The following is a 12,683-nucleotide window of genomic DNA, read 5'->3' on the forward strand; positions in this document are numbered from 1 at the left end:
CTTGATCAACATTCAGATGATGCATTATTATGATGAATCAGTATTACTGTGAGAACCTGTGTACTGCTGAGGGCATCCAAATGATTGATAAACATCTGTCCATCCTCCTGACGTCAACGTACACATATGGGTGTGAAGCTGAGCTGTGGCCCAAACAGCGTTTTGCACTCGTATACGGGCTGCATCACGTTGCAGGGCACGCCTGATCAAAGGGACAAGAGGTCAGTCGGTTTACAAAACTCTCGTGACGGGCTTAAACAGCTGAGACTGGACGTAAAGGCCGCTCTTGATGGCCTATCGCTGTGATGCGGTAAACAGCTGCGGATTTTATATAGCATTGTTCTGGGGGGACTTTCACGGGAGGAACACAGAAGTCATGTAGGAATAGAGCAGTAACCATAACAGTCGGCAAGCCAGACTCTCAGTTCTGGAAACGTCGCCAGGAGACACACAAAAACGGCACAGCTATATATTCCATTGAGTTATGAAACAAACATTGTTTTTGTTCTTCTCTTTTGATGGACGGACCAAAACATAGCTGAAACGTTACATGCCTTTCTTCAGTCTGCAGTTTTATGATGGATGAATTTGAGATGCACTAGGCCGTTAAAATGGTAAACCGCGATGAGGAAATATGATTTCCCGCTTTGGCGAGTCCGCCGCGCGCTTGGCTGGTATTACATTTATGGGCATAATGCAACGTTGTATCTATGAAAGAAAAACGCCAAGCGAGGAACATTCATCTTCATAACATCCAGCTAACCATCATGGCACCCAGCACCCAGCCATTTCTCTGCTTGGACCCCCTCTGCTTTGCACTTTATGCATGGTCATGTCCTTCCATCCTGCAGATCACAGTGGACTTTAACCCCTTCACCTCTCCCAGTGAAATACATCACCCTAGGTGTCACCTTTAATAAAAGACACCAAGCACAACATATGGTGTGCACTAAAATTTACCGAAGTAAAACAAAAATAAAGACCCACCTGAAATGTCTGAAATTAAATTTTTAACTAGACAAAATCAAGCATGAGTAAGTCAACACTGGATACAACACAGTTAACTTCCTTTCTGTTACAAAACGATTGAGAATACAAGGAGCACTACTGTCTCTTAGCAGTTTGGTCGAAGCTAAGATTACTTGAAGCTCAACTGTGCAGAAAAAAACTCTTTGTGCAGTATTGTGGTAGGTAAGCCATTAAAGCTTTGAAACAGCGCCCAATAAGGTTTTAAAGTCACCAGTCAGTCTGCATACAATGAACAAAAGCTGGAACTTGTCTCAGAAATGAACCTCTAGCCTTCTATTTGCAGTCATAAGACCCAGATTAACTGCCTTAGAAATGTGTTCATATTTCAATCCAGCAAATATAACTAGAATGGGCACTTTAGAGATAGAAGTGATTGGACTGTTTTCATTCTTTCATCCCTTTAAAAATAAAGACCTACAGTGTACAGAGCAAATTTTTAAAAGAGAAATATCAGAAGCGTACTATTCTCCATTTTCCTAGCATCAAGTCAAGCCATGCCTGAGTAAACATTACAAGACAAAATCCATTTCTCTGCACCTCAGAGAAGTCAGTGATGTAACCTTTTCTGTCTTCTGTAGATTGAAACACGCCTGCACATCTTGAAAAGCAAAAAACACTATAATGGGAAAACAAAGCGCTTTTATTTCAAATTGGTGAAACTAGACAGTATTAATGAGGGATGTATATAACAGGCAGATAAAAGTCAATCCTGTCAATATTTCATTTACATGCCGAAATATCTTTCTATGCAGGTGTCCTTAACAGACTTACATTTACAGCCTGTGTCCTGTTATATTGCTGACCTGCATGCATCATACATGCATAGATACATACATGCATACATACACATACATACATACATAGACATATATACACAGCAACATCAGTCATACATCGGTAACATTATTAATTTAATTAAAGGCTGCATGATGTTGCATAATCATACAATTATCTTGCTGACTTGCATTCATATATATCAGTAACACAGGATTCATTACTGCTTTGCAAAGAAAGTCCACTTAAATTAAAAACAGAAGACTTACAACTCTCTTCTTAATTGAAGCAGAGATACAAATTACCAGAACATCTTGGACGTGTTACTAAGACCATGAAGAGCACCTGACCTAGGAACACGCACAATGCAGCCTGACAGCCCCAGGACAGACGTAACACTCTATTTATTCTTATAGCAACTTTTCCAGCGCTGGGCAGGTCTTTGCAAGAATAAAGAGTATTTATAAATTATGATGCAGGTCACCCAAGCCAGGCGTAGCTGCTCTTAAATAGCAATCAGTGCCTGTAGCCAGAATGCTTTACATAATTCTGTGATTTTCATATGGAGTTTTAAAATATTTTCAGGGTATCTAATACACATACATACACGGGCTTAATGTTTCTGTGTAAAATTAAAAGACATAGTGCCATGAGGCAGCCATCTTAGTTTGTCATAAATCTGGCTCCAGTGTTTAGCAAGAGCTGAAACTAAATCTAAGCCAAAAATGTGTGGAATGATGAAGAACAATGGATTTCAGATATATAGTACATGGATATGAGGGTATAAAATATCTTTTTAAAAAGAGCTCATGCTTGTTTTCTGCTGGGAATCTATAAATACAGATTATAAATACAGAATTTCCCTAAACTCCTCACATATATCTCAATATTGTTTGTTATAAAATAACTAACAAACAAATAAAAGTGCCAGTGTATTAATTCAATCTGCCTGTGAGCTTAAGCCCTACAGCAATCAGGTACTTTCCTACATGTTGCAATCAGTAAGTCACAATTGTCTTTCTCAGGCCTTATTATTAAATGTCCGCAGAGCATCTAACTCACATTAAGTACTTTGCAAAGCTTCTCCGGGGGAAAAACTCAGTCTCTGGAGAGTGATCGTGTCTGTTGTAATGACACCATGTCAGTACGGAATGGAAGAAACTTGCAGGCCTTATTCGTAATGTGCGGACAATTGCACACAGCTTAAGCGTAAAACAACAGTAAATTAAAAAATAAATAATAACATCTACATATAATAATATCTACAAAGGATAGCTGGTTCAAGCTGCGAAAGGAATCTCTTGTGGTTTCCCACAGATGCAGAGTGAGTTGACCCTAAACTCGTCTTTGTCCAGACGCCCTCAGCTTTGATTAATTGTTTACATGCACAATAGCGTGAAAGTGGACACCCATCATCCTATCATCTTTGGAAATAAGCTCTCGGCTTTAAAGGTAGATTCTATTTCAGGAAGTCTGCTTCTGTGTGGAAATAACGAAGGGAAAGGTGAAGAGAAAACAAAGAACATGACTCATGTCTGGGAAGATGTCCAGGATCCGTTTAAATTTATCCCATGAAGACATAAGGCATTTCTGAAGCATGACCCTTCAGAAAAGGCATTTTTTTAAAATGTGAAGTGCACAGGTAAGCCCCACATTTCTGAAGTACGCTGTCATAGCCTTTCATAAGTGCTGGGGGGGGGTTCCCTTTTTGTCGGCGGTCGACAGGCCTGGAATTAGCCATGCATCGGGGAGCAGGATCTGTTTCAGTAGACATTGAAATCGCTTATGTGATTCTGCCTGGGGTGCAGTTTGCACAGTCGAGCTCTTTGAAATTAATTCAAGTCCCCCCCCCCACCCCATCCCATGCCGGGGGCAAGCAGCCAATCAAAGCATGTTTGCAGTAAGCATCATTGGACACTAAGACATTCTTATTACACACAGCCAATGAACAACACAAAAATCATTAGGAATAATTTATTATGATGCTGTAACGGGTTGTGTTTTGTGGCTGATAGCCTAAACACTTCTGCCTCATTTATTTGCATTTAAGGGAGGTCATTTTTAACATCCTCAGCTAAATGCATGAAAAAATCCTAGTATTTCACATGAATGTGGGATGGCTATGTGATATTATGCTATCACTCACATTAAAATTACATTCATCCATAACTGCTTCTCCAGTGCAGTGACTCCGTGAGTCCTGCACAAAAACCAGAGTGGAGTGTTCTTGGGCAGAACACTACACACATTCCACATTGCTGGGGGTTGGGATTTGAACCCATCATCTCATGGTGCTATGGAGTCTGTGCTACCCACTGTACCACCATAACAAAAGTCACATCTGAGCTATTAAGGTCTCCGAAAGAATCGTGCACGGCATTGTACTTTCCATTCATACATTAAGAATGTTAAGCTAAAAAAATCCACTATATGCTAAATTACTCGTGAAATTTAAAAAACTGAGTCAAACAAAAAATAAATTAAGAGCAAACTTTAGAAAGTGTTGAAAATATATTAACCGTTGCACTGGACACATTAAGATGAATAAATCTGAGAAGCGAATGTGAAAAAAAGATCATTCCCAGCATGCTCCAAGAAATCGTCAGCTGAGATAACCGTTGGTTTGAAGGAGGGGAAAAAGCAATTTTATGGATATTAACAGTCTGTTTATTACATCTTCTCTAGATTAATCTTTATTCGTTTTAGTTGAATACATCTGTTAATCATATTTTTAAACATCTTTTTCTATGAATTCACTCAATGTGCCAGGTTGACCATCTCCAGTCCCCCCTCCCTCTTCATAACCCAATCTGTGTCTCACAGTGGAACCCTGAATATTCAAATCACCCGATTCCAATTTATGTCAATCTGTGATCTGTATAAACACTCTTTTCATCAGGAACCTTGAAATGTACTGTGCCAGTCATTAATTGTACAAGCAGTTGCAGGTTACAAATGAGATCCAGTCCCTAAGTCTGTTTTTAAGTCAGAAAAATAATAATACAGTACTGTACATAATAATTATTATTATTTTACAGTAACAATAAAGATAACGACATACGATGCTATACTGTACAAAATGCTAAAGTCATGCAATGTTTTCACAAGGGTCACAAATATTGTGTGCATTTGTTATTACGAACTATTGTATTTGTAATGCGATAAGTTTTATGGCAGTCCATTCTTAAGTACGAGCTGTCTGTAAGTTGGGCGTTCTTAACCAAGGGACTGCCTATGCTCAGCCAGTATAATGGTTCTCCTCCCCAGTTTCTTCCCAATCTGACTCTGACTCTGTGGGTTTTCGTAGGACACCTTGTGGATTTGATGCCACGGCTGTTTTTTGTGTCGTGGATTTCAGGCTGGTTTTCCGATTAAACAGCTGTTGGCTCCGCCCTGCAGTAAAATGTCTGCCTTTGAAGAGGTTTGATACAGCATCTCTGCATATTAATACTATGTTCTTTTCGAAATTAATTACAGCCAAAGGAAAATAATCCAAACGTATCCATCCGTTTCTCTATTAAATGCTGCATTTAATAAAATGCAGTTAATCGCACTTTGGAAAGTTCCAGTGATGGTGATTCCTGAACAGAATATATTTGTAATTTCTTTACAAAATGGACAGAAAATGAACAAAAATAGCAAAAGTAAATGCACAGGTTAAATTATGAAAACCTTCTTGGACCATGTGCCGGATTTGGAAAATACATCGAATTATTACTCTAGCGATGTAATACTACTCAGTACTACCAGGGTCACTCAGTCCTCGGCTTCCAGTCTAATCGGAGATGCTGAATGTCTCTCAGGTGTCCATTGCATCAGAAATTTACATTCTTGCCAGGCTTAACTGCCTGTAAAACACACCATGAATAACTTATTTGTATGGAAAAAAAAAACCCAGAAGCTAGATGATTAATGTGTGATTTGATGACATCTTCTGTCACCAGTTAAATTTCAAGACAGGGACACGTACCAGAAAAAAATCTCCAGTTATGGAACGGCCAATTACTTTATTTCTAAAAGCAGTGCCCTTCTGATGCAGCACACCCAGCATGACTTGTGCGCAGTGTAGCACGCAGTTCCCGCGCGGACTGCCGCAGGCGTCTGCGATTGACATGCTGTGCATGGAAAATTGGGCTTTCCACTCGATTCCGCCTGCTGTCCTGCAGGCACCTGGCTGACAGAGGCAGGGGGACGAGGGCCATTGAAACCACTGGAAGCAGAATATGAGAACATAGGGGTTCTCTTGTATATATGTCACAATATAGATTGAATCCCAGTTCCCCCTGTAGGATGTTTCCTGTTTGAACCATATAGACATATGGACAATATTTCACATGTATTGGTATAGTTTATAGTAACAGATGTTGGTACATTTATAACTCTAAGTAACTTGCATGCTTTTATTCTGTATGCAGCAAAAGTTCTCCCCTACTGCCCACATCAAGCTTATTGTAGATGTTCCTTGACTGAGCGGGCAGCGACTGTTGCTTCACATCTCCAGGGTTGTGGGTTCGGTTCCCGCCTCTCACAAGTTGTGCTTCCTCTGGCTCCATCCCAAAGCTGCTATGTGGCCCATAGTCCATGTGTTTATGTTTTTAGGGGGGGGGGGGGCAGTCCCACACAGGGTGCCCCCGTCTCACAGCCAGTTCTTCCTGGAATGGACTCCAGTATCATCATGACTGGATAAGTGGTTATGGAAGATGGATGGATGTACTGATAGATTCCCAAAAAAGCGTAAATGATACCTTTGTCATTAAAGTTATGAATTTGTATTTTTATCTGTATAAATATGAAACACTTCATTTGGTAGTTGTAATCAGGGGTGGCAGGGGGATGTGTACCATCAATATTTAATTTGGCTTCATTCTTCCCCCCCTTAAAGTTATTAAGTTGCCCCCTGCAGTATCAAACTCTGTCCTACACCTTTGTTCAAAGTATAGAGTAGTGCCCTGTCTTTTCTGGAGACGTTACTACAGTCGTCCAAAATTACAGCAGCTGCCTGCTGTAACCGTCTTCTCTCTTCAAGGTATCTGTCAACGTTGATACTTTAATCTGCCACTTGGAGCCCAGAAGGGCCCGAGACTCAGAGTGATTCATTCCTGAGGTTCCATGTGGGAACGGCGATGATTTTATGTGTATGGTTTGCTTCATATGGGAGACGGCGCAATACGGGCAATATGACAGCAACCACGAGGAATTCATTAAGGCAAATCAGCGTACTGCATGGATATTAACCATTCGTATCAGTTTCCAGTTGACCCAAATCCACTGCCACTGGCACCTTCCCCTCCGAATATTAAGAGCTTGTACTAAACATAAAATTGTGTCAAGCCTATCTGTCACTCCTGTGCTGCCGTTACCCCCGTGACGGTGCCTTAAAAGGAAAGGCTGGGTGACGGCCTGGGGGGGGGGGGGCAATGAGCCAGAGTCTTGGGTCCTGATCTCATTTGAGGGGCATCATCCAAAAGCAAGAACAAGATATCAAGCATTGCAATGCAAATCCGATAAAAGCTGCTTTTCTTCTGTATCTATTATCTACGTTTACTGTTTCCATAGCAAATAGAGCCCTGACCAATGTTACCACTGCCAGAGAATTTCTGACACGTATTGTACTCTCCTTAAACGCGTCACGACATAAACCATCATACAAAACGAATCCTGTTCATATACCTTAAAAAAAACAATCATTTTGCGACATTTGTGTTTGCGCTCCATTATATCGTGAATTTTATTCGTCTGTTTATGGCCAATTCAGTAAGCGCTTCTAAATTCCTGGCAGAAAGACATTTCTACTTACTGATCCATGAAAGCCCCGTTCATAATTCCCCTGGCTCTTCCGATGAATTATGATTCCGTCCAAGTATATTTTTCCTCCATGCAACAATCACTGTAGCATATCAGAGTGCAAAATTAATCAAAACACTGTCGAATGCAAAATGGCAACGCAAGACATTCACGTGCATGCAGACAAAGTTAATGCCGTTTAATAATCAAAGTAAATGTACTGTGAAGGTAGAATATGACCTGCAACGAAATAATCGACATTAGTTCTGTTTTTTGAATTTTTGGGAATTAGGAAATGACCTGGAGAGTTACGCTCATCAGCCGGAGGAGGTGTGTGATGTGTGGTGGCATCTCGCTGTCTACTGCAGCTGTCTTAACGTCGCATACGGAGCCGGATTAATTGTCATCTCCCCACGTCTAAGCTACTCAGGGCCTGGCCTGCAGCAAACAGCTGCCTTCCTTTGCATCCAGTGGAGGCGTAACCATAATGAAAAGTTGCTGATTTTATAAAGCAGAACAAGAAGTCAATGTGTGTGCATTGGCCTTTGTTTTTATATATATAGATATATATTTATATATATTTTATATATATATGTGTATATATATATATATATATATATTTGTTTTTTATATTACTGCAGTTATACACATTTTCAAGAACAGCAAGAGATAATAATGAACGTTCCAAGACAAATCCATGAAGTGCAGGTTCTCGATGAGCCTGGAGCCTGGATCTTAGGAAACGTAAGATCTGCGAACATTCTGGACGGGACGCCGATCCGCGCAACGTACTCCACACTGTGGGAAAGTTTGAAACTCCAGTTCACCTAACGGCATGTTTATGGACTGCAGTGGAAACACGCAGATTTGAGACATTCAGAGCCATGTGTTCAAACCCTTGAGGTGTGAGGCTACAGTGATAACCACTGAGCCAGTTTTGGTGTCCTGAGAATATATATGTAAGACTATTGTATTAGAAATTGTTCAGTTTACTGACTTGTATCATATATTTATTTATATTGGATCGGCAGTTAATCCCTGTCAGGCAGGAGACTTTGAGCTACTTCAGGTTTTACAAATCGTTTTTAAACTGAAAGGCTCCTCTGCTTGGCTAAATAGGTCAGTTGTTTTTGTACTTTTACTGGTTTGTTTCCTTGATTAAAAGACTCATCCAGCTGTATCACATTAACATTAGTGACACATGCATGATTATCAGAGACTGACCAATCAGCACACAGCAAGAATTCAGTGCTGAAGTAAAATCTAGGTCCTTTATAAACCCAGTCCTACTGTAGCTCAAAGTGTGACATGAATTATCTGGTCACCCTAATTAATATATTAATATTGTTTAGAATCTGTGAAGATCTTTGTAGATTTACGCATAAGTTGACCTCTTTGAGTATGAAGAAATTTGATTGGATAAAAAGACCAATCAGGAAGCTAGTTAGTATAGTTTGAAAATCCATGTGGGATACAGAATAAATGGTTACAGAATGAATCTGCCTCCATCCATTGACAATTATTTGGAAGACGCTCCTTTCACGTTTAGGTGAACCCCAGCACATGTATTTGTTTTGTTTTTGCAAATATCTGTTTTGGGCACTGACGGATCGATGCACACATTCTTTATGCTTTACCAACCTGTCAGTGACAGTCACAGTCGAGGGACCTGTTGCTGCCAGCACATGTGCCCATATAATTTGAAACCATGTTTTTATTTTATGAAGAAGAAGAAAAAGAATAAGTTGATATTACAATTGAATTAAAATGAGGAAACCTCACTGTGGACAGAGAAAATTCAGATTGATTTGCTGTGAGTCATTATCTTTCTTTAGACACAGTGCAGGGTCAGCCGACATGCAGCGCCCCCTAGGGCTGGAGGGGTCACAGTGCAGGGTCAGCCGGCATACAGCGCCCCCTAGGGCTGGAGGGGTCACAGTGCAGGGTCAGCCGGCATGCAGCGCCCCCTAGGGCTGGAGGGGTCACAGTGCAGGGTCAGCCGGCATGCAGCGCCCCCTAGGGCTGGAGGGGTCACAGTGCAGGGTCAGCCGGCATGCAGCGCCCCCTAGGGCTGGAGGGGTCACAGTGCAGGGTCAGCCGGCATACAGGTCCTGGAGCTGAGGGTTACGGTCCTTGCTCAGGGGCCCAAAGACATACTGTATGACTCTTTTGCTGATGCTTGGGCTCGAACCGGCGACCTTTCTGTCACAGACACAGAGGCTTAAGGCTGATTTATATGTTTGGGTAGAATCTGCGCTGTAGGTAGCGCCTTAGCCTGTGCCATGGCCTGATGCCGGTAATTACACTTCTGGGGAGGCGTGTGTCAGGCTACAGTGTAGGGAACACTACGAAGAAACATAAATCAGCCTTTAGCTTGCTAAGCCACACACCGTCTTCATTTGTAAAAGGAAGAAACATGTTTATATGATTTATGAATAAAGTGATATTTAAAGATGCTGAGTATTCTGGGAAAATACTGCACAACTGTCAGGAAAATAACACAGGACGGCTGGGGGAGCAGTCCCCTCTGTGTGTGTGTGGGGGGGGGGGGTGTGCATGGTCTCCCCATGCTGTGAAGGCTTCCTCCAGCCACTCTGCTTTCCTGCTGCAGTCCAGAAGCATGCAGTTTGGCAGACCAGCGTCCCCGAGAGGCCAGGAGAAGCTCTGGCATCCCTCCTGGGTGATTCCTAGCCGTCTTCTCCGCGCTGCCTGGGATAGGCTCCAGGGTGAACATCTGCAAGATGGATGGATGGATGGATGGATGCTTGGATGGATGGATGGATGGATGGATGGAAGGTAGGCAGCAAAACATTTTGCCGGGTTCTTAAGATAAAGACATAAAGAGAGCTCGTTAATAACATTTTGGAGCTTGTCTTAGAGAAACAAACGACTGACCAGACCGCTTGGGGGAAAAAATCTTTATACATGTGAGGGTGTAAACACCCCAATAACCACCGTAAACACACCAAGGAACAGCTGTATCAGACATTTATAGAATTTAAGGATCATGACTCAGCATTTGGAATTACTTTACTGGACCTTCGGGAAGTTATATAACAAGCCATTTAGGTTGATTTCTCGTTCCGTATCACCATGTGAAGCACGTGGAACAATGCTGACCAATGGTTCTTCTGCTGCTTGTTTTTTTCTTATCTTAGTCTGCCCCCCCCCCCACCCACCCCCCCCTCACATGGTCCTTCTCCGAAGCCTTAGTCACACACCAATGATCATACATTGGGCAAGCGATACTTTATACATCCTCAGTAATAAAAAGGAGAAAAGGTACTTGAGCTAACTGGAGCTATTAAGGTTAGAACATTAAGACCCCGTTCCTCATCTCCAAAAAAGGAAAATTAAAGATCAAATAAAATTTAGCATCAAGTGTTAGTTCAAAAGAAGCTGAATTTTGTACAGAAATCAATGCTTTCACGTTGTTGTAATCATTCTTCAAACGTAGGGACTATTCAGCGGGTGCTTGGGTCACGTTTGCGAACAACGGCTTGGAAAATGCTAAAATTCTGAAGATTGTCATATATTTTTTTTAATGAAGTGTCACCTTTGGCATGTTTTGTATAAATGATAAATGCAGGCAACAAATAAGAAATCCCTGAACATAATGTCATTTCATTTGATATATATGATTTGATACATTTTATCGGAAATGGCTAAAATGTAGATTGAGAATTATTTTGACAAACATTCCTCAGTGAACTACAGACCTGTGGAGCCTTATACAGGCATGTAGAGTTCGGTCCCTATAAGTTTTATTTGTCACGTGTGTTCGGTGAATTGCTTTTTTTTCCAACTTCATGGATTGTGCTTGAAAGGCAACATGCCGTGCAAGAAAGCAAAATAGTATAAAAACATACAAATTGAAAAGAATACGATAATTAAAATAATGAAAATTAAATTTTAATAACTACAAAATAGACACACAGACAATAAAAACAGAGAGCAGTTTATCGACAGTTAAAACATGCGTAGTGGCATTGTGGGATGGTAAGTGCATAAAGTGACTTGTTAGCTAACCTGCGAGCAAAACCCATTAGTCTGAAGAGATATCAGAGAGATTAGCTGACATATAACAAAAGAGTCACAGCACTAGTTAAATCTGTACATAAATGGCTATTACACTTAAAATGGAATGGTTTGTAATTAAAAACCCACGTTTTGTTATGTGTCTGGAGAACTTTTATGCCACACAAATTAATGTCACATTTCATTTGCAAGTTAATAATGAAAGAGAAAAATGGGTTATTGTTTGAAGAAAATGATGTGGCATTAAATGAAATTTGAAACCAATTCAAATTCAGAGTTTATATGGTAAAGGCTGTTCTGTTTTAATCTATGAACTGGGGAATATTATGCAGATTTTATTTTGCCAAAATCCTCTTGCTTTTTATCTAACACTTTTTGTTCCTGCAAACAACCACAGAAACACCAGAGTTTCTCTTCCTATCAACCAGATATGGCTAACAGCAGATTTTAAATTGCCGTTTGCAAATCAGAAGCTGGTAAATCATCACAAACATATGTGGATCTCAGCTTTCATTTGGACTTTAATGTTCTTTCACAGAATGTAATGGGTGTGAGGGGTCTGAGTACCGTACGCAGGGAAAAAGAAAGAATGAAGTCACACATCGCACGTTAAAAATTGATGATCCAGGGAAACAATAAAGGCCCAAAGCCTTCCATCCTCAAAAAGCCCATTCAGATGTCACACACCATTTCACATTTAATAACAAAACAGTCTCTGGCAGCCAGTATATCGGTTCCTTCGCTTGGAAACACAGACATCAGAGTAAGACAGGCTTTTAAATGCTTAAGGCGTGCTAAATGCAAGTAGCACAGCTTTAAAGGCCAGCTAGCTATATTATAAAACAGCCAAAAGGCTGCACGGAAAAGACGACCAGGTGCTGCAGATTATACAGCGACGGGCAAAGCTCACCGTGCTGGTCTTTCATTTAGACTGTCAGCTCTGTCTCCTCTTCTCTTCTCCTTATTGTTGCACATTAATTATAAAGCTTTGTTTGAAAACAAATTTACATTCCTGAAAACTGTTTCTTATTCGAATAAGAAAGCTTGGCTCAGTCTGT

This window comes from Paramormyrops kingsleyae, chromosome 13 (assembly GCF_048594095.1).
Source record: "Paramormyrops kingsleyae isolate MSU_618 chromosome 13, PKINGS_0.4, whole genome shotgun sequence".
NCBI lineage: Eukaryota > Metazoa > Chordata > Actinopteri > Osteoglossiformes > Mormyridae > Paramormyrops > Paramormyrops kingsleyae.